This window comes from Polyodon spathula, unplaced genomic scaffold (assembly GCF_017654505.1).
Source record: "Polyodon spathula isolate WHYD16114869_AA unplaced genomic scaffold, ASM1765450v1 scaffolds_3195, whole genome shotgun sequence".
Taxonomy (NCBI): domain Eukaryota; kingdom Metazoa; phylum Chordata; class Actinopteri; order Acipenseriformes; family Polyodontidae; genus Polyodon; species Polyodon spathula.
The window spans coordinates 22,501-43,563 of record NW_024474659.1 but is presented as its reverse complement, the minus strand read 5'-3'; the positions used below and the strand labels follow the sequence as shown (position 1 = coordinate 43,563).

At 47.2% G+C, this 21,063-nt stretch overlaps 9 non-coding genes and 2 pseudogenes across 9 annotated transcripts; all 11 read right to left on the bottom strand.

The window, feature by feature from the left end:
* Window positions 1–3,562: 3,562 nt before the first annotated feature.
* On the bottom strand, window positions 3,563–3,680 carry LOC121311409. Its single transcript, XR_005949231.1, has one exon. It is a non-coding gene; the product is annotated as a U5 spliceosomal RNA (small nuclear RNA).
* Window positions 3,681–4,214: 534 nt separating this feature from the next.
* On the bottom strand, window positions 4,215–4,401 carry LOC121311378. Its single transcript, XR_005949207.1, has one exon. It is a non-coding gene; the product is annotated as a U2 spliceosomal RNA (small nuclear RNA).
* Window positions 4,402–4,602: 201 nt separating this feature from the next.
* LOC121311362 lies at window positions 4,603–4,719 on the bottom strand. Its single transcript, XR_005949194.1, has one exon. It is a non-coding gene; the product is annotated as a U5 spliceosomal RNA (small nuclear RNA).
* Window positions 4,720–5,197: 478 nt separating this feature from the next.
* Window positions 5,198–5,390, bottom strand: LOC121311375. Its single transcript, XR_005949204.1, has one exon. It is a non-coding gene; the product is annotated as a U2 spliceosomal RNA (small nuclear RNA).
* Window positions 5,391–5,628: 238 nt separating this feature from the next.
* On the bottom strand, window positions 5,629–5,750 carry LOC121311372 (annotated as a pseudogene).
* An 866-nt stretch (window positions 5,751–6,616) lies between these two features.
* LOC121311364 lies at window positions 6,617–6,730 on the bottom strand. The gene has a single exon (XR_005949195.1). It is a non-coding gene; the product is annotated as a U5 spliceosomal RNA (small nuclear RNA).
* Window positions 6,731–7,339: 609 nt separating this feature from the next.
* Window positions 7,340–7,532, bottom strand: LOC121311359. The gene has a single exon (XR_005949191.1). It is a non-coding gene; the product is annotated as a U2 spliceosomal RNA (small nuclear RNA).
* A 188-nt stretch (window positions 7,533–7,720) lies between these two features.
* Window positions 7,721–7,838, bottom strand: LOC121311403. Its single transcript, XR_005949225.1, has one exon. It is a non-coding gene; the product is annotated as a U5 spliceosomal RNA (small nuclear RNA).
* A 632-nt stretch (window positions 7,839–8,470) lies between these two features.
* LOC121311379 lies at window positions 8,471–8,654 on the bottom strand. The gene has a single exon (XR_005949208.1). It is a non-coding gene; the product is annotated as a U2 spliceosomal RNA (small nuclear RNA).
* Window positions 8,655–10,865: 2,211 nt separating this feature from the next.
* LOC121311361 lies at window positions 10,866–10,982 on the bottom strand. The gene has a single exon (XR_005949193.1). It is a non-coding gene; the product is annotated as a U5 spliceosomal RNA (small nuclear RNA).
* Window positions 10,983–11,471: 489 nt separating this feature from the next.
* Window positions 11,472–11,651, bottom strand: LOC121311398 (annotated as a pseudogene).
* Between the last annotated feature and the right edge of the window lie 9,412 nt (window positions 11,652–21,063).

Here is a 21,063-nt window from a genome sequence, read left to right as displayed (position 1 = left end):
CCCCTGCCTTACCCCTGACTCTTGCCTAATTAGCTCCCCCAAAAACCCATTTAAATTAACTCTACTACCCACACCTGTGTACATTATATTTATCCACCTTAGAAAGTGTTCACCAAAACCAAATCTTTTTAAAATGCGAAATAAAAACCCGTGATTTACCCGATCAAACGCCTTTTCTTGATCAAGGCTGACCAGCATCAAAGGAAGAGCCCTGTCCTGCACCCACGAGATAGCATCTCTGATCAGCTGGAGATTCCAGAGGATCGACCTCCCTTCCACTCCACATGTTTGATCCTCATTTATAATCGAAGGCATAACCTTCTTCAATCTGCCCGTCAGCACCTTGGCGATCAGCTTGTAGTCGACCCCCAAAAGCGTGACAGGCCTCCAATTCTTTAACTCCTCAGGGTCTCCCTTCTTAAATAAAAGTGAAATGATCCCTTCTTTCATTGAAGCACCCAAACTCCCAGAACTAAAAATCTCATGCACTACCTCCAAAAAATCCTTACTTAACATATCCCAAAATATAACATAAAACTCTTTTGGCAACCCGTCCCCACCTGGAACCTTATTGTTTTTCATTCCCCTCAGTGCTTCTGTTAATTCCCTCAAACTGATAGGCTGCTCCAACTCCTCCCTGACCTCCTCTGGAACCCGGGCCTCCACCCTGTCCAAGAAGGAGTCCCCTACCCCCTTATCCACCTCCTTTTCCTTAAACAGGACCTGATAAAAAGCGGTGGCCTCCTGCAGCATACCAGCGTTATCCTGCACTGTAATCCCATCACCTCTTTTTAAACTGTTAAATACCCTCTTACCTTGTGCACTTTTAATCTGTTTAAAAAAATAAGAACTACACGTCTCGTGCTTTTCAGCAAACTCTTGCTTCCCTTTAAACAAAAACACCCTGGCCCTCTTCTCACAATGCTCCCTTAATTTGGCTTTCAGTGCAGCACATTTGTCCCAATTAACATCTTCACCATTATTCCCTTTACTGTACAGTGCTTCCAATTCTCTCTGTAACCTGAGAAACTCCCCCTTATCCCTAAAAGCCCTAGCCCTACAATATCCCTGCGCTAGAACCTTTATCTTTATTTTCACCCCTTCCCACCAGTCAATCACAGAACTGAAATACTTTTTTAAATCAACCCATTCCTTATAAAAAAAAGAAAATTGTTCTCTAAAATCCTTCTCTCTAAGTATGTCACAGTTTAGTTTCCAGAACCCCTTGCCAAACCCAGGCACTTTGAAATTAACAACTAAAGATAACCTATGGTGATCTGAAAACCAAACAGGAGAGACTGTAGATGAGATAAGTGACAAACTCCTAGCTACAAAAAAATAATCAATTCTACTTTTAGACCCTCTAGAATTTTGCCAAGTCACCCCTTCTTTACCAGGATTACAGTACCGAAACCCATCCACTAGAGAAAACTGAGAAATTAATGCCTTCAAATGAATTAAACTAAAATCCTGCGATTTCTCAAAAGAAATGTTAAAATCCCCCCCCAAAATAATTTGTCTATTTGACATACAAACCGTCCCCAAACCCACCAATAAATCTTTCCGCAGCCCTGGCTCAGAAGGAGCATAGACATTAATGAACCTTAACTTCTGCCCCCTCCAATCCCCATCTACCACTAGAACCCTCCCCTGAACTAAAGAAAATGCATCTACCACTTTAATGTCCCTATCCCCAAACAAAATCCCTACCCCTGTAGAGTGTACCCCTCCCACACTCCATCTAGACTCCCCCCTCCCCCATTCTTTAGAAAACAAACTAATATCCCCACTATCCTTTAAATGCACCTCCTGCAGGAAACAAACAGAAAAAGCTAAATGCTGCAGAGAGGCAAAAACAGCAGCCCTCTTCACTTCATTCCTTAACCCCCTAACGTTCACGGTCATTAGATTAAAGACAGACATTTCACACAAAAAGAGAGAAAAAAACAAAAAACAAATACAAAACAAAAACAATGGAACTAGACACAGTTCAATTCAAGTCCCCTCTTTTCTTCCTTCAACAAGTGTACACTCCGATCCTCCTTCCCCTGCACTGTCCTGGTCAGAGCTGCTCTGCTCCTGACTACTATGCCCCTTACCAAGGGCATTACATTCTGCTTGTAGCATATCCAAAGTGTCCCTAATGCCAGAGCTGCCTGAAGCACACTCACTCCAATCCTTGATAATCCTTTCCTCCGGCAGTTCATCCAAAGCCTCCCCCTCCTCACTGACTGACAAAATGTCAAAAGGGTTAACAGAGAGAGGGATTCCCCCTACCTTCTTTTTGCCAGCAGTTTCAAATGGAATCTCTGATGATTCCGGCGTGTTTTTCCGCTTACCCATTGCATTTCTCCAATGCTCCTGGTTCCCTGGAATTAGTTCACTGCAGCTAACCGCGGATACTGAAGCTTCTTGACTGGATCCGTCTTCAGTCTCCGGCACCTCTTCCATTGCCTGCGTGAAAGTCAAGTCCGGCTGCGACCGGTCCTCCTCCACGCCCTGACCGGCTGGTTCTTCCTCTGTCGGCTTTTCACTCCGGACCACATCTGCATACGTGGATTGCCTCATAGGACATTGTTTAAACAAATGACCCTCTGAGTCGCAGATGCTGCATTTCTTCCCCACTAAACAGTCTTTAGCTTCATGACCGGCACCCTGACAGTTGCGACAGATCACATTATCGCATAAAACTGCTAGATGCCCAAATTTGCCACACTTTCGGCAATGCTGAGGCTGCCCACTATAGAATAAATAACCTCGATTCGGCCCAATGGAGAAATTGGCTGGTGGATGTTTGAACCCATCGTACCCATCAGCATCAGGTTTTAAATCCACACGAAATTGTCTTTTACCCGTCCAAATCCCATTCTTATCTCTCAATAATACACCGCCAGCAACAGACGAGCAATATCGAGAGAGAAAGAGTTCCACATCATAATCGCTGACATAAGGGTTAAACATATGAACAGTCATTATGCGGTGTTCCTGATGCCACAACGACTCCACCGTATAAAAAGATAAGGGTTCCACTGCCGACTTTTCCTTGCAGGTTTTGAAAAAGGTTTCAAAAACCAATTTTGTCGTAAAAGTTACATCCACAAATTTCAGGTTGTTATTTACCTGTAAACAGAAGATCTGAGTAGGCACAAGCTTCAGTTGATCCATGATGACCTTCTGCACGAACTGGTCCCGATCCAAAAAGTCTCCTTTATTCTCTTCCTTCCACCTCAGACGAACGGTGTTCTTTAGTCCAGCCCCCTGGGCCGACCTTGATGAGGATCTAGCCGCCATCCTCACGTCACCTTCTCTTTCTCCAGCGATCAAGCTGCGGTCAAGCCACAAACTGGATCTTAGCCAAGAGGCCGAGAAGCGATGCCCACAATGGTTTTGGCCAAACGCCCCGGGCGCGGCCGCCCGCCGCAGCAGTCGTGGTACTTGCTTCTCGGGCGGGCGGAGGGAGGGAGGAAGGAGGAAGGAAGGAAGGAAGGAAGGAAAGGTGCCGGGCTCCAACGGGGGCGACCGCCCTTTCTGTGCTCGTTCTGCTTTTAAACTCCAGGTGGAGCCCCTCCCTGAGGGGAAGGGCTGTCCAAAAATTGGATCGAACTCGTAAATGCTCCTCTCCACGGAAATCTTTAGTAAAAGGCGAAAGGTTCATTCGAGCTGTAGAGAAGCCGGAGCGTGCCTTTGCTGGTGGCCGAGCCCTTCCGGCCGGCCCAAAGGCCCAAAGGCTCCCCTCTGCCAAGCGGCAGCGAGGCCACGCACGCAAAACAAAAACAGGGAACTCCTCCCAAAACGCATCTGCCGTTCCGCCCCGGCGAAAGGGCGCTTTGCTGCTGCTGCTACTACATGGCCTGCTGCGGGTACGCACGCCTCGCCTGGACCCTGAATATGAAATATGAAAAAAAAAAAAAAAAAAAAAAAAAAAAAAAAAAAAAAAACAAAAAGAAAAAAAAAACGGGAAAACGGCGCGTCCCAGGAAAGGGGAGGGGGGGAGGGAGGGAGGGGTAAGGGAGGGTCTCTCTCTCTCTCTCTGTCTCTCTCTCTCTCTCTCTCTCTCTCTCTCGCTCACTCACGCTCTCTCTCTCTCTCTCTCTTTTGACCTCTGAGAAAGAGAGAGAGCGGACAGATGCGTTAAGATTGGTGCGAGAGAGGCGATGCAGTGGATTGTTGGACGGAGCAAGCCCCGCTCCATCTCCCCTTCCAAAAAAAGCCATTTAATATAGCCGGTCCCCTCCATGGGGGGGACCGTCTCAGCGGAGTGGACGGAGCAAGCCCCGCTTCCATCTCCCGCTTCCAAAAATCCATTTAATATAGACGGTCCCCCTATGGGGGACGTATCAGATATTAAACTGATAAGAACAGATACTACACTTGATCTGAGCCAAGAGGCCGAGAAGCGATGCCCACAATGGTTTTGGCCAAACGCCCCGGGCGCGGCCGCCCGCCGCAGCAGTCGTGGTACTTGCTTCTCGGGCGGGCGGAGGGAGGGCGGGCGGGCGGGCGGAGGGAGGGAGGAAGGAAGGAAGGAAGGAAAGGTGCCGGGCTCCAACGGGGGCGACCGCCCTTTCTGTGCTCGTTCTGCTTTTAAACTCCAGGTGGAGCCCCTCCCTGAGGGGAAGTGCTGTCCAAAAATTGGATCGAACTCGTAAATGCTCCTCTCCACGGAAATCTTTAGTAAAAGGCGAAAGGTTCATTCGAGCTGTAGAGAAGCCGGAGCGTGCCTTTGCTGGTGGCCGAGCCCTTCCGGCCCAAAGGCCCAAAGGCCCTCCCCTCTGCCAAGCGGCAGCGAGGCCACGCACGCAAAACAAAAACAGGGAACTAATTCCAAAACGCATCTGCCGTTCCGCCCCTGCGAAAGGGCGCTTTGCTGCTGCTCAGCTGCTGCTACACTGGCCTGCTGCGTATGCAAAAAACCTTTTCTCTCTCATAGGCCTGCCTGAATATGAAATATGAAAAAAAAAAAAAAAAAAAAAAAAAAACGAAAGGAACGGGAAAAACTCGACTCTATACAGCCCGCTAGTAGAGTCGCTAAAAGTTCTCTACATATTTATCACCTTCTTTCTATTCCTCTCATATTTATTCTCGCTCGCTCTCTCTCTCTCCTCTCTCTCCTCTCGATCCTCACTTCATTTCCGGTTTCACTTTTCTCCTTCTTTGCATTCTCTCTCTCTTTCTGACTCTTTCTTGACCTTTCTGAGAATGGTGCACCGTTCCCGTAGGTACTGCAATACCGGGTCGATGCGGGGAGTGGACGGAGCAAGCCCCGCTTCCCTCTCCCGCTTCCAAAAATCCATTTACTATAGACGGTCCCCCTATGGGGGACGTATCAGGTATTAAACTGATAAGAACAGATACTACTCTTGATCTGAGCCAAGAGGCCGAGAAGCGATGGGCCACCCACACATGCACCCCCTTTAACTTCATTCCCACCATCATACCCCCGTCCACCACTATAGGGCCCACGGGGGGGCGCGGCCGCCCGCCGCAGCAGACGTGGTACTTGCTTCTCGGGCGGGCGGGCGGAGGGAGGAAGGAAGGAAGGAAGGAAGGAAGGAAAGGTCCTCCTTCACCATCCATACGGGGGCGACCGCCCTTTCTGTGATCGTTCTGCTTTTAAACTCCAGGTGGATCCCCTATCCTGAGGGGAAGGGCTGTCCAAAAATTCTGATCGAACTCGTAAATGCTCCTCTCCACGGAAATCTTTAGTAAAAGGCGAACGGTTCATTCGAGCTGTAGAGAAGGCGGAGCGTGCCTTTGCTGGTGGCCGAGCCCTTCCGGCCGGCCCAAAGGCCCTTCCCTCTGCCAAGCGGCAGCGAGGCCGCGCACGCAAAACAAAAAAAGGGAACTCCTCCTCCTCAACCGTACAAAAAACTTCCACTTCCCAGTCCAGATACCAACAGGGTCAAGTACTTTAAAAGGTCCCGAAATAATGTCACACACCCGCTTGACATACTGTACAACTTCTTCTTCTCCAACATATGGGTTGTACATAAAAACAAACAGAGGTCTAACTTCCCTTGCAAATAAAGGGTCTCCAATATACAGAGAAAAAGGTTTTTCATTTTTCCTCTTTTGGTAAACATCCCAAACACTTTGAGCCAGTTCTTCATTGTACAAAGCTAAATCAAAAAACTTGTCATAGTTCTGAAAACAAAATATCGACTTCACCTCCAACTGCAGTCCTTTCAGCAAAACTTCCTTCACAAAGAACTCCCGACCACCTGGTGTATTCTTCCAATCAGCAACGTCCACAGTCTTCAGCTCCTTCTCCAAATTCTCACTCCATCGAAAACGGAATGAGGTTCTGCATCCTTCTCCCAGTCGCCATCGTATACAGCTCCCAGCGCCTTCTCTTCCTCACTGGATTCTCAGGATGCTGCGGTCATGCCACATACACTTGAGCAGAGCCAAGAGGCCGAGAAGCGATGCCCACAATGGTTTTGGCCAAACGCCCCGGGCGCGGCCGCCCGCCGCAGCAGTCGTGGTACTTGCTTCTCGGGCGGGCGGGCGGAGGGAGGAAGGAAGGAAGGAAGGAAGGAAGGAAGGAAAGGTGCCGGGCTCCAACGGGGGCGACCGCCCTTTCTGTGCTCGTTCTGCTTTTAAACTCCAGGTGGAGCCCCTCCCTGAGGGGAAGGGCTGTCCAAAAATTGGAACTCGTAAATGCTCCTCTCCACGGAAATCTTTAGTAAAAGGCGAAAGGTTTATTCGAGCTGTAGAGAAGCCGGAGCGTGCCTTTGCTGGTGGCCGAGCCCTTCCGGCCGGCCCAAAGGCCCAAAGGCCCTCCCCTCTGCCAAGCGGCAGCGAGGCCACGCACGCAAAACAAAAACAGGGAACTCCTCCCAAAACGCATCTGCCGTTCCGCCCCGGCGAAAGGGCGCTTTGCTGCTGCTGCTGCTGCTGCTGCCCTGCTACACTGGCCTGCTGCGTGTGTTAGGCCTGCCTGAATATGAAATATGAAAAAAAAAAAAAAAAAAAAAAAAAAAAAAAAAAAGAACGAAAAGAGCGGGAAAACGGCGCGTCCCAGGAAAGGGGAGGTGGGGAGGGAGGGAGGGGTTATTTTTGCGGATGGGGAGTGGGGCCCTCTCCAGGGGAGGGAGGAGGGTTCTCTCTCTCCTCTCTCTCTCTCTCTCTCTCTCGCTATCTCTTCGGAGAGTAGCTCTCGCTCGTCTAGAGCTTTAGCGCAAGCGAGTGAGAGAGAGAACGAGGGCACTCTTTACCTTGTGGCAAGGAGCCTCCATGAGATCCGCTACGACCAGAATACGCGGGCGATTAGCGTCGGGCGCGAAGGGACGGAGCAAGCCCCGCGCTCTCTCTCTCTCTCTTTTCTCTCTCTTTCTGAGAAATGTGCACCGTTCCCGGAGGTACTGCAATACCGGGTCGATGCGTGGAGTGGACGGAGCAAGCCCCGCTTCCATCTCCCGCTTCCAAAAATCCATTTAATATAGACGGTCCCCCTATGGGGGACGTATCAGATATTAAACTGATAAGAACAGATACTACACTTGATCTGAGCCAAGAGGCCGAGAAGCGATGCCCACAATGGTTTTAGCCAAACGCCCCGGGCGCGGCCGCCCGCCGCAGCAGTCGTGGTACTTGCTTCTCGGGCGGGCGGGGGAGGGAGGGAGGAAGGAAGGAAGGAAGGAAGGAAGGAAAGGTGCCGGGCTCCAACGGGGGCGACCGCCCTTTCTGTGCTCGTTCTGCTTTTAAACTCCAGGTGGAGCCCCTCCCTGAGGGGAAGGGCTGTCCAAAAATTGGATCGAACTCGTAAATGCTCCTCTCCACGGAAATCTTTAGTAAAAGGCGGAAGATTTATTCGAGCTGTAGAGAAGCCAGAGTGTGCCTTTGCTGGCGGCCGAGCCCTTCCGGCCGGCCCAAAGGCCCAAAGGCCCTCCCCTCTGCCAAGCGGCAGCGAGGCCACGCACGCAAAACAAAAACAGGGAACTCCTCCCAAAACGCATCTGCCGTTCCGCCCCGGCGAAAGGGCGCTTTGCTGCTGCTGCTACACTGGCCTGCTGCGTGTGTTAGGCCTGCCTGAATATGAAATATGAAAAAAAAAAAAAAAAAAAAAAAAAAAATATGAGAAAAAAAAAAAGAAAAAAAAAAAAAAAAAAAAAAAGAACGCACGGCTGCCCCCGAGGCCTGCTTTCCTGCGGAACGACCGACGAGCGAGGGCGCGTGCCAGACCGACCGTAGGGGGAGGTGGGGAGGGAGGGAATATGAAAAAAAAAAAAAAAAAAAAAAAAAAAAAAAAAAAAAGAACGAGAAAACGGCGCGTCCCAGGAAAGGGGAGGAGGGGAGGGAGGGGGGATCAACGTCTAGGGAGAGGTCCCATAGAGAGAGCGGCCAGGAGAGCTTCTCCGTGAGAGAGGCCTCAGCTAAATCTCTCTCTCTCTCTCTCTCTCTCTCTCTCTCTCTCTCTCTCTCCTCTCTCTCTCTCTCTCTCGCTCTCTCTCTCTTTTGACCTTTCTGAGAAATGGGCACCGTTCCCGGAGGTACTGCAATACCGGGTCGATGCGTGGAGTGGACGGAGCAAGCCCCGCTTCCATCTCCCGCTTCCAAAAATCCATTTAATATAGACGGTCCCCCTATGGGGGACGTATCAGATATTAAACTGATAAGAACAGATTTGATTTGATTTTTATAATAAATTTAATCTTAACAATTAACAACACAAAAACATTCAAAAAACACAACACTTATTATAATTACAAAACTGAACACAAATCAAAAACTAACTCTTACATATACAAAAATAACTAAACAGAAACCATTACTTTACTTTAACAAAACAAAATATTCAACAAAACACAATCCTGATTCCCATTACAAAACAACAACACAGTCTAATAAAACAGTAACTAAGAAACTAAACATATATTCTAACAATACAAGAAAAGACCTTCACTTTACATATATGCAAATTTACAAACAAAAACTTACTTTTCACCCCAGAACAAAAACCCAAATACCCAATTACATTATTTTATTATTCAAAACAAAGGAAACAAAAAACACTATACACAAACAATATCATTTCATATAATAATCATCACACAAATATACACTTCAGCAAAAAAACAAAAAACAAAACCCTATCCCTCTATTTCTTTTCCGCCTCCCTCCTTGCTATGTCTGCCCTCCATCTAGCACGTTGCAAAATCTTATCCCTCTCAATTCCAAACTTCTCTATTTCACTCTTCTCCCCCCAAGTTAACTTTTCGTATTCCTCCTTTTCTCGTTTCTTTTTCTCCTTAGCATCCTCCCTTTCTCTCCGCTGATCGGTTCTTCTTTTCCTCCTTTCCTCCTCTTCTTCCACACTTTCCGACCAGCTCGGACCAACTGCACCCTCACTGGAACTCTCCTCACTTCTGCTCCCGGCTCCAGCTTCTCTGTCTTTCCGCTTTTTTTTTAAATCAATCTCCGTTCCCTCCATCGCCTCACTCTCTTCTACCTTGTCCGCCCCACCATCACCTTCACCACCACCACCTACACCCACACCTCCACCCTCTTTCACTTCCTTACCACTCATACTCCCTCCACCACTCTCCACACCACCTTCCTTACTTACATCACCACCACTTTTACCCCTTCCACGCATTCCCTCTCCACTCCCATCTCTCTTTATACCATCATCACCCTCATTTGCTCGCTCACCATCCATACCACACCCACCTCCACTCATTCCCTTTCCACCCCCATCTTCCTTTGCACCATCACCACTCTCATTTGCTCGCTCTCCATCCATACCACACCCACTTCCACTCATTCCCTTTCCACTCCCATCTTTCTTTGCACCATCACCACTCTCATTTGCTCGCTCTTCATCCATACCACGTTTACCACACTCTCTATACAAATGATCGAGGGATCCACACATACTACACCTCTTTGGGGTGTTGCAGTCCATGGCTTCATGCCCCTTCCTCCTACACTTTTGGCAGAACGTTACTTGGCACTCATTCGCCTCATGTCCTTCCGTATCACATTTGAAACACCTCCTCGGTTGCCCAGGGTAGCTTAAAAAACCCCTGTTTCCCCCAATCTGTACCTGGCCCGGAGGGTGTACTATACCCCCCTCTTTTGTACTACAGATCTTCAGCCTCACGAAAAATTTCCATTTCCCAGTCCAGATGCCTACAGGGTCAAGAACTTTAAAAGGTCCCGAAATAATATCACAAACTCTCCCAATGTACTGTGCAACATCCTCTTGACCAACATATGGGTTATACATAAACACAAATAATGGTCGAACTTCTCTTGCAAACAAAGGGTCTCCAATATAGAAAGAAAAAGGCCTTTCATTTTTCTTCCGCTGATAATTATCCCAAACGCTCCGAGCCAAATCTTCACTGCATAAAACTAAATCAAAAAACTTATCATAATTTTGAAAACAAAAAATAGACTTCACCTCCAACTGCAGTCCTTTCAGCAAAACTTCCTTCACGAAAAATTCACGCCCACCTGGCGTATCCTTCCACTCTCCAACGTCCACGGTTCTCAGCTGTTTCACCAACTCCTCACTCCATCGAAACCGGATCAAATTCTGCATTCTTCTTCCCGTTGCCATCGCATCCAAATCCCAGCGCCTTCTCTTTCTCAGCAAATATTCAAAATGCTGCGGTCATGCCACATACACTTGAAATGAGCCAAGAGGCCGAGAAGCGATGCCCACAATGGTTTTGGACAAACGCCCCGGGCGCGGCCGCCCGCAAACCACATAACCCCCGCAAGTCGTGGTACTTGCTTCTTTCTTCTTTCTCGAAAGGAAGGAAGGACGGAAGGAAGGAAGGAAGGAAAGGTGCCTGGCTCCAACGGGGGCGACCGCCCTTTCTGTGATCGTTCTGCTTTTAAACTCCAGGTGGAGCACCTCCCTGAGGGGAAGGGCTGTCCAAAAATTGGATCGAACTCTTAAATGCTCCTTTCCACGGAAATCTTTAGTGAAAGGCGAAAAATTTATTCGAGCTGTGGAGAAGCCAGAGTGTGCCTTTGCTGGCGGCCGAGCCCTTGCGGCCGGCCCAAAGGCCCAAAGGCCCCAAGGCCCTCCCCTCTGCCAAGCGGCAGCGAGGCCACGCCCGCAAAACAAAAACATGGAACTCCTCCCAAAAAGCATCTGCCTTTCCGCCCCGGCGAAAGGGCTGCTTCTGCTGCTGTTGCTGCTGCTGCTGCTGATGCTGCTGCTGCTGCTGATGCTGCTGCTGCAGCTGCCAATCCGGACGTACAATCGATGAAAAATGAAAAAAAAATATGAAAAAAAAAAAACAAAAAAAAAAAAAAAAAAAAGAAGCAAGAAAAGCGCCCTTCCCTTTTGGCCCGCAGGGTCCTTTCCCCCTCCCAGGGAGGGAGGGAGGGGGGAGGAGGGTGCAACCCACCAACCCCCCGCCACCCCGAGCGGCCTCGCTCGCTTCTCTCTCTCCTCTCTCTCTCTCTCTCTCTCTCTCTCTCTCGCCCGCTTCGCCTCTCGTTGACCTTTCGAAATGGGCACCTTCCCGTAGTACTGCAATACCGGTCGATGCGTGGATGGACTGAGCAAGCCCCGCTTCCATCTCCCGCTTCCAAAATTCCATTTAATATAGACGGTCCCCCTATGGGGGACGTATCGGATATTAAACTGATAAGAACAGATTTGATTTGATTTTTATAATAAATTTAATCTTAACAATTAACAACACAAAAACATTCAAAAAACACAACACTTATTACAATTACAAAACTGAACACAAATCAAAAACTAACTCTTACATATACAAAAATAACTAAACAGAAACCATTACTTTAAAAGAAAAGTTAACACTTTTTTGGTTGAATTTGAAGGAAGGGCCCCCCCGGGTTTTAATACTTCCAAGTTAATGTCCGGTTTGGTTATTGAATTTGTTTTTTGTTTAAGAATAACAATATCAACGGAAAATGCCTGTGTTAGCCATCGGTTTTTGAAGGTGTGTTGTGTTTTTTTTACTTTAAGAAAGGTACGTCATGGGAACAAAACACACAAAAAACAAAAACACAAACACTACAATTTCATTAAAAAAGGAAATAAAAATGTTCCCCGGCCCTTGGGAATATTGGTCTTAAACAAAAAAAACCATATTTTTGCGATTCATTTTTTTTACTCCCTCCTTTGTTGACGGTAAGGCGTGAAATAACCTCCTCATCCAAAACCCTTGAAAACACCCAGAAACACTAACCAATGCCAACAGCCCATTGCCCACCAATCCACTTTCCCACCTTCCACATTTGTTCCGCCTTCTGCTTCCCCGACTCCCGACGATCTTTGATTTCATAATCCTTTAGGATGCTCAAAGCCAGCCTCACGCAGTCCGAACTTGAGAGCTGAGCATTCCTAAAAACCAGAACATTTCTTGCTCTCCATATTGCGTCCTTAAAGGAGTTCAGTATTGCCCACAACACATACCACTTGTTCTTGCTCATCTTTTCATTATGTTTCCCATACAATATCATGGGCTCATTTACTGTCTCTCCTTCACAATATTCTTTTACAAAGGTGTCAGCCTCAGCCCAAACATGTTGTGCGAAGCTGCAATTAACCAACAGATGCTCAGCTGATTCTTCCGCTCCACAACCCTGACGAGGGCATTTATTTCAGTCTTTAGAATTTCACCCTTCGTTCCATCATTTGCCACACTCTCTTGCACCTTGTGGGGTTGGTTTTATTGTTTGTAAAGGTTTGTTTTCACAAATACCTTCGATGGGCAACCTTTTTTTTTTTTTTTTCCACCCATCAGGGGTGGACCACCTAACCGCTCTCACCAAGTAACCTTCCTTGAACTTGTCTCACCACCTTCCTGAAAAAAATATCAAAAAAACAAACTTTCAGTTCCCTTTCCACTCCCATCTTTCTTTGCATTCATCACCATAAAATCTTTGCTCAGTGAGAAGCCTTTTGTTAATTTTGAAACACAATTAGGCACCTCCCAAACTCAACAAACTGTCAAAAAAACATTCCTAATTTTTTTTTTTTTTTTAAAGGCACCTTTCAATAACGAATGTAGGGTTTTCAGTTTCGTTTTTGTGGTGGTGGTTTAAATTGGTTTTGTGTTGGTTTTTGTTTTTACGTTATGCTCCAATTGAACCGTTGTTTTGGGTAAATAAATTTTTAAACCTTGGTTTAAAAATTGCAAACCATCTGCTTCACATTCAAGGGCATTCATAACCACAACATTTCTCACTTTCTTAAGCACTTTTTCGGTTGCCCAGGGTAGCTTAACAAACCCCTGTTTCCCCCAATCTGCACTCGTCCCGTGAGGGTGTAGGGAACCCCACCCCTTTGAAAAACCCCCCCCAAAATTGTAGATTTTAAGAAAAAAACTTCCACTTCCCAGTGTCAGATTACCAAGCAGGGAAAAAACTAGCTTTGTGAAGGTCCCGCCTTTACATTTCACACAGTTCCGCTTGACCAGATACTGTACTAACAAACTTCAAAACCAAAATATGGGTTGAATCAGTTTAAACACAAACATCAGGTCTGGGGCCCCTTGCAAATAAAGGGTCCCGCAATATACAGAGATTTTTTTTTTTTCTTTTTTCCTCTTTTGGTAGAACATCCCAAACACTTTGAGCCAAAGGGTTCTTCTAATTGCGGGGGGGGGGCTAAATCAAGGGGGTTGGGGGGTCATCCAGTTCTGAAAAAAAAGATACGACTTCACCTCCAAAAACGTGTGTTGGTGTTGTGTGGTTAAGGAAATTGAAAACTTTAAAACTAGAACAGTTTTTGTTGTTTTGGTTTGATTGTTTTTGTTTTGTTTCTTTCAAAAACTTTTTTGGTCGAAAACGGGGGAGGTTGCTGCAAACCCACATTTAAGTGGGACAACAAATGAAAGGCTCCCATTAACTAAGACTCTTCTCTCACTGTTCTTCTACAGGATGCTGCGGTCATTTCACTTTTTTTTTCCGCAGACCCCATTTTGCCAAGGAACTGGGGATAACCAAAACTTGTGCGAGACTCTGTCGTAAAAAAACTCAAGGTCCACCCGCAAAAACAAAAAAAAAAAAAGGGTTTTTTCTCGGGCATTCTTAAATTCCACCAAGCGGAATGTAAATGACAGAACAAAAAATCTAGGGGAAAATGGGGACAGTTGTAACACGGGCCTGTCGTAACACCTTGAATTTCTCCAATCAGAAGCAAGTCTAGAGTGCCATTATTCACTTGGCACATGCTCAGTTCAGTTCATCTGTCTGTCTGTGGAAGAGGAACTGTTTGTGCCAAAGCCCTGAGATTTTATCTAAAAAATCAATTTCCTTTTTTTTTTTTGTTTTAAATTTTTTATTTTTTTTTTGTTGGTTGTTTTTTTTTTTTTTTTTTATTTTAGTTTTTTGTTTTTTTTTTTGTTTTTTTGTTTTTTTATTTTTTTTTTTTTTTTTATTTTTTTTTTTTTTTTTTTTTATTTTTTTTTTTTTTTTTTTTTTATGTTTTTTTTTTTTTTTTTTTTTTTTTTTTTCTTATTATTTTTGTTTTTTTTTTTTTTTTTTTTTTTTTTTTTTTTTTTTTTTTTTTTTTTTTTTTTTTTTTTTTTTAACTTTTTTTTTTTTTGTTTTTTTTTTATGTGTTTTTTTTTTTGTTTTTTTTTTTTTTTTTTTTTTTTTTTTTTTTTTTTGTTTGTTTTTTTTTTTTTTTTTTTTTTTTTTTTTTTTGTTTTTTTTTTTGTTTCCAAAAAAAAAAAAAAATCAAAATTCCGCCCCCATGCCTGCCCGTTTTTTTTTTTTTTTGAGGGGGGGGGGGGGGGGGGGGGGGGGGGAAAAAAAAACCCCAAACAAAAAACCGGGGGGGGGGGGGGGGGGGGAGGGGGGGGAGAAGGAGGGGGGGGGGGGATTTTTGGTGGTTTTTTACCAGAAAGGGAGGGGGGGGGGGGGGGGGGGTGAGGGAAAAATCGGACCCACCCTTTTGGGGGGGGGGTTGGTGGGGGGGGTTGTTTTTTTTCGTGTTTTTCCCCCTTTTGTCCGGTCCCAATTCCAAATTTTTTTGGGGTGGTGTTTGGAGGGGGGGGGGGGGGGGTTCCCCAGAAAAAAGGGGTTTTTTTTCCCCCCCCCGCCTGGGGTTTGGGTGGGGGCGGAGGGGGGGGGGTTTTTTTTTTTTTTTTTTTTTTTTTTTTTTTTTTTTTTTTTTTTTTTTTTTTTTTTTTTTTGTTTTTTTTTTGGGAAATTTTTTTTTTTTTTTTTTTTTTTTTTTAAACCCCCCAAGGGGGGTCTAATTTTGTTTCTTGTTTTCCCCCACACCAAATGTCCCACTCTTTTTTTTTTTTTTGCCCCAAATTTTGTTATTAAATTTTGTTTTTTTTTTGGTTGATTTTCGTTTCCTCCCGTTTAAAAACTGGTTAACCCCCCCCCCCCCCCAAGGGGGGCTTTTTGAAAAAAAAAACCTAAATTTTTTTTTTTTTTTTTAAATTAATTTTTTTTGTTTTTACGGTGTCAAGGAACTTTTTTTTTAAAACGGAAATTTTTGGGGGTGGTTTTGTTCCCCAACCCCCTAACCCCCCAAACAAAAAAAAAACAGGGGGGGGGGGGGGGGGGGGGGGAAGGGGGGCACGTTAAAACAAACGCCCCTTTTTTTTAAAACAAATTTAAAAATGTTTTGGTTTTGTTTTTGAACCCCCCGAACCTGTAGAAAAACCCGCCCGCCCTATTCCCCCCCCCCGGGGTTGGGGCCCCCCCCCCCCTGAAAAAAAACGCCCCTTTTTTGTAAACAAAAAGTTTGTTATGGGTTAAGAATTGTTTTTTTTCCCCCTTTTTTTTTTTTTCGGTTTTTCCCGGGGAAATTCAAATCCCCCAAAAAAAAGAAATCAAAAAAAAAAAAAATTTCAAAAAAAAAAACTTGGGGGTGGTTTTTTTTGGGTCTTAAGGGTTGGGATTTTTTTTTTTTTTTTTTTTTATTTCTTATTTTTACGTTTGTTCCTTCCACCACGTTTTCGGTGGTGAAAACCCCCACAAACATATAACCAAATTAAAAAAACAAAATTAACAAAAAAAATAAAACCATTGTCCCCCCCGGAAAAAAAATTTTTTTTTTTTTTTTTTTTTTTTCCCAACCCCACCCTGTTCCGTTTTTTTTTTTGGGGGGGGATTTTTGTTTTTTGGTTTTTTTTTTTTTTCCCCCCTTTAAAAAACTTGTGTCTTTTTTTGCCCCCCACGGTTCAAATTTTTTGTTTTTTAACCCCCCCCACCAACAAAAATACCCCCGCATTTCAGGGGGAATTACCTCCCCCCACCCCCCCGGGTGGTTGGGGGTTTATCCCGCAAAGCTTTAACGGTTATTTCTTTCGCCCCACCCAAACCCAAACCCCCCCCTGTTTTTTTGAATTTAAAAAATTTTTTTTTTTTTAAAAGTGAAAAAAATTTTCCGCCTTTTAACCAAAAAGCATCCCATTTTCCCCCCCCCCCAACCCCCCCCCCCTTTTTTCCGTTTTTTTGTTTTTTCCCCCCTTTCAATGTTAACCAAAAAGTTTTGTTAAGAAGACTTTTAGGGGGGGGGGGGAAAAACCCAAAAAAAAAACCCCGGGGGGGAAAGGGAAGGGGGAAAAAAAAAAAAAAAAAAAAACAAAAAGGGGGGGGGGGGTGGGTTTCTTCCCCAAATTTATTTTGGGGGTTGTGTTGTTTGTTTGGGGGGGGGGGGGGGCGGGGGGGGGGGGGCCCCCCCGACATTTTGTTTTTCCCCCGCCCCCCCCCCCTTTTTTGTAAAAAAAAAAGAAATTAATTGTGTGGGGGTTTTGCAAATCCCCTCAATGGGTTTTCTTTTGGGCTTTACCCGGGGGGGGGGGCGGGGGGGGGGGGGGGGAAAAAAAAACAAAAAAAAAAAAACAAAGGGCCCCCCCCCCCCATAGCCCCCCCCCTAGGTTTTTGAAAAAAAAAACAGTTTAAAAGGGGCCCAAGTGTAAAAAAAAATTCGTTTTTTTTTGGGGGGGGGGGGGAGGGGTTGCCTTGGGGGATGGAGGGGTCCGCGCCCCCCCGTGTTGCCCCCCTTCCAAAACAAAAACCCCTTGTTTTTTTGGTTCCCTTTAAGTTAGGGGGAGGAACAAGGGGGGGGGGGGGGGGGGGGGGGGGGGGGGGGGGGGGGGGGGGGGGGGGGGGGGGGGGGGGGGGGGGAAAAACAAAAAAAAAAAACCAGGGGGGGGGGGGGGGGGGGGGGGGGGGAGGGGGGGGGGGGGGGGGGGGGGGGGGGGGGGGGGCCTGGTCCCCCCAGGTGAAAAAAACCCCCCCCTTTTTAACAACAACAAAAAAAAACAAAAAAAAAAAAAAAATTGGAGGGGGGGGGGGGGGGGGGGGGGGGGGATTTCCCCCCCTCAGGAGGTAAACAAATTTTTTTTTTTTTGAGTGGTCCCAGGGAAAAAAAAGGGAACGCAGTTTTTTACCTTTCTGGGGGGGGGGGGGGGGGGGGGGGACCCTAAAAAAAAATTTTTTTTTTTTAGGGGTGGGAAAGGGGGGGGGGTTTTTTTTTCCCCCCCGGGAAAAACCCTTGGGGGGGGGGGGGGGGGGGGGGGGGGTGGGGGGGGGGGGGGGGGGGGGGGAAAAAAAAACAAAAAAAAAAGCGAAAGTTGGGGGGGGGGGTGTAAAAAAAAGGGGAAAGGGGGACGGGGGGGGGGAAAAAACCCCCCCCCCCCCCCCCCAAGGGGGGGGGGGGGAAAACAAATTGGGGGGGGCCCGGGGGGAGGGGTTTTTCCCCCCTGATTTACACACAGCCCCAAAAGGGGGGGGGGGGGGGCAGGGGAAAACCCAAACAACCCCGGGTTTTGTTTTGGTGTTTTCCGGGGTGAAAAAAAAATAACCCAAGGGGGGAAAGGAGGGGGGGGGGGGGGGGGGGGGGGGGGGGGGGGGGGGGTGGGAGGGGGAAAGGGGAAAGCCTTCCAAAACAGGGGGGGGGGGGGAGGGGGGGGAAAAAAAAAAAAAAAAAAAAAAAAAAAAAACCTTTTTAAAATTTTTTGGGAAAGGGGGAAAAGGCCCCCCCAAAAAAAAAAAAAGCAAAACCCCCCCCCCCGTTTTTTGGGTTGGGAGGGGGAGGAAAAAAATTTTTTTTTTTTTTGTTTTTTTTCCATTACAGGAAAAGGCCAAAAGGGGAGGTAAAACAATACCCCCAAAAAAAAAAAAACAAAAAAAACAAAAGGGGGGACCCTTTTTTTTGTGAAAACGGGTTTTTTTTCCCCCCCCCCTTTTTTTGGTTCCAAAAAACCAAAAAAGTTCCCCCTCCTGTGGGGTTTTTGCCAAAAGAAGGTGGGGGGGGGAAAAAAACGGGGGGGGGGGGGGGGGGGGGGTGGAAAAAAAAAAAAAAAAAAAATTTTAAACCAATTTTTTGGGGGGGGGGGGGACCCCCTTTTTTCCCCAAAAAACCCGCCCCCAAAAAAAAAAAAAAACAAAAAGGGGGGGGGGGGGGGGGGGGGGGGGGAGGGGGGGGGGGGGGGACCAAAGGGGGGGGGGGGGGGGGGGGGAAACGGGGTGGGGGGGGGGGGGGGGGGGGGGGGGGGGCCCCCCCAAAAAGACCCCCCCAAACCCCCCTTCCCCTTTTGTGGGGGGGGGGGGGGGGGAAAACGGGGGGGGGGGGGGGGGGGGGGGTTTTCCGTTTTTGGGGTTTTTGGGGTTTGATGTATTTTTAAAAAAAAAGGGGTGCAAAAAAAAAGGGGGTTTAAGGGGGAAAAGAAAAAAAAGAAAGGAATTTTGATAAAATTTGGGGGAAAAACAAAATTTTTTTTTTTTTTTTTTCCCCCTTTTTGGGGGGGGGGGTGGGGGGGGGGGGGGGGGGGGAAAGGGGGGGGGGGGACCAAAATCCCAAAGGGGGGGGGGGGGGGGGGGGGGGGGGGGGGGGGGGGGGGGGGGGGGGGGGGGGGAAAAAAAAAAAGGGGGGGGGGGGGGGGGGGGGGGGACAAAAGGGGGGTTTTGGGGGTTCCCCCGAAAAACAGTGGTAATTTTGAAAATTTGTTTTTAAAAAAAAATGGGGTTTTGTTAAAACCCCGTCCCCCAATTCCGAAAAGGTCCAAAAAAAAAAAAAAAATGGTGTTAAACCCCTTCTTTTTTGTTTGTTTTTTTTTGGTTGGGAAACCCAAGTTTCCGGGGGAGGGGTGAATGAAATTTAACCCCACCCAAAAGGGGTTTTGGGGGCTTTTAGGGGGGGGGGGGGGAAAAAAAAAAAAAAAAAAAAAAAAAAAAAACAAAAAAAAAAAAAAAAAAACCCCACGGGGGGGGGGGGAAAAAGGGAACCGGGAAAAACATTTTTGAAGAAACCCCCTGGAAAGGGGGCGGGGGGGGGGGGGGGGGGGCGGGGAGGGGGGGGGGGGGGGGGGGGGGGGGGGGGGGGGGGGTTTTCAAAAAAGGGGGGGGGGGGGAAACCGGGTTTTTTTAAAAAAAGGGGGGGGGAAACGGGGGGGGGGGGGGGGAAACTAAAAAAGGGGGGGAAACGTGGTTTGGGGGGGGGGGGGGGGGGAAAAAAAAAAACTTTTAAAAAAAAAAAAAAAAAATTTCCCCCTTTGGGGGGTTTAAAAATGACAAAATTCCCCCCCCCTTCCATTGGGGGGTTTGGAAAGGCCCCGGAAAAATTTTTTTTAAAAAAAAATCCCCGGGAAAAACGCCCCCCCAAAAAAAGACCCCCCCCTTTTTGGTGTTTTTTTGCATAAAAAAATTCCCCCCCTAAAAAGTTTTAAATTTTTAACCCCCCCCGCCAAAAAAAAGGGGGGGGGGGGGGGGGGGGGAAAAAAAAAAAAAAAATTTTAAATTTTTTTAAACCCGTTTTTAAAATTTTTGTTTTTTTTTGTTTTTTTTTTTTGGGGGAGGGGGGGGGAAAAAGGGAGGGGGACCCAAGGGGGGGGAACGGGGGGGGGGGGGGGAGGGGGAAAGAAAGGGGAAGGGGGGGGGGGGGAAGTGGTTTTTTTGAAAAGGGGGAACTTAAAAAAAAGACCCGTTTAATTCCCCCCCCCCCGTAAGTACTTTTTTTTTTTTTTGTTTTGACAAAAGGCAATCAAAAAAAAACAAAAAAAAAAAAAAAAAACAAAAATAGGGCCCCCCCCGGCCAAAAAAAAAAAAAGGGGGGGGGTGGGGAAAAAAAAAGGACCCTTTTTTTTAACAAAATTAAAAATTTTTTTTTTTTTTTCCGGTTTTTGAAAAAAGGTTTTTTTTTCCATTGGGTTTTGGGGGGGGGGAAAACTCCTGTTTTTTTTTTTTGTTTGTGGGGGGTTTTTGAAAAAAACAACGTTTCCTAAAAAAAAACCAAAACAACAAAAAAGGGGGGGGGGGGGGGGCGGGAAAAAGGGAAAAAAAAAAAGGGGGGGGGGGGGGGGGGGGGGGGGGGGGGGGGGGGGGGGGGGGGGGGGGGGTGGGGGGGGGGGGGGGGGGGGGGGGGGGAAGGGGGGGGGGGGGGGGGGGGGAAAGGGGGGGCCCCCCGGGCCCCCATGGGTTTTACTTTAAACCAAAAAAAAGGGGGTTTTTGGGAAAGGTTGAATTTTTTTTTAAAAACCAAAAAAAAAAAAAAAAAAAAGGGAAAAAGGGGGGGTTTTTTTTTAAAAAAGGGGGGGGGGGGGGGCCAAGGGGGGGGGGGGGGGGGGGGGGGGTTTTTGGGGGGGGTCCCCCCCCAAGGGGGGGAAAATTTTTTTTCCCCCCCCCCAACCCCCCCTTTTTTTTTTTCAAACAAAAGGGGGGGTTTAGTGGGGACCGAGCCCCCCGGGGGGTTTTTTTTAAATAACCCCAAAAAGATAGGGAAAACCCCTGGGGGGGGGGGGGGGGGGGGGGGGGGGTTTAAGAAAAAAAAATTCCCCCCCCCCCGGGGCCCCCCCTTTGAGAAAGGGGGGGGGGACGGGGGGGTGTCCCAACCAAAGGAAATTGTTTTTTTTCCCAAAAAAAACAAAATTTTTTTTGTTCCCTTTTTTTTTTTTAAAAAAAAAAAGGGGGTTTGGGGAAAAGGTGTCGGGGGGGGGGGGGGGGGGAAAGGGGGTTTTTTTTAAAAAAAGGGGGGGGGGGGGGAAAACATTTGGGGGGGTGGGGGGGGGGGGGGGGGGGGGGGGGGGGGGGACAAAAAGGGGGGGGGGGGGGGGAGGAAGGAAACAAAAAAAAAAAAAAAAAAAAAAACAAAAAACTTTT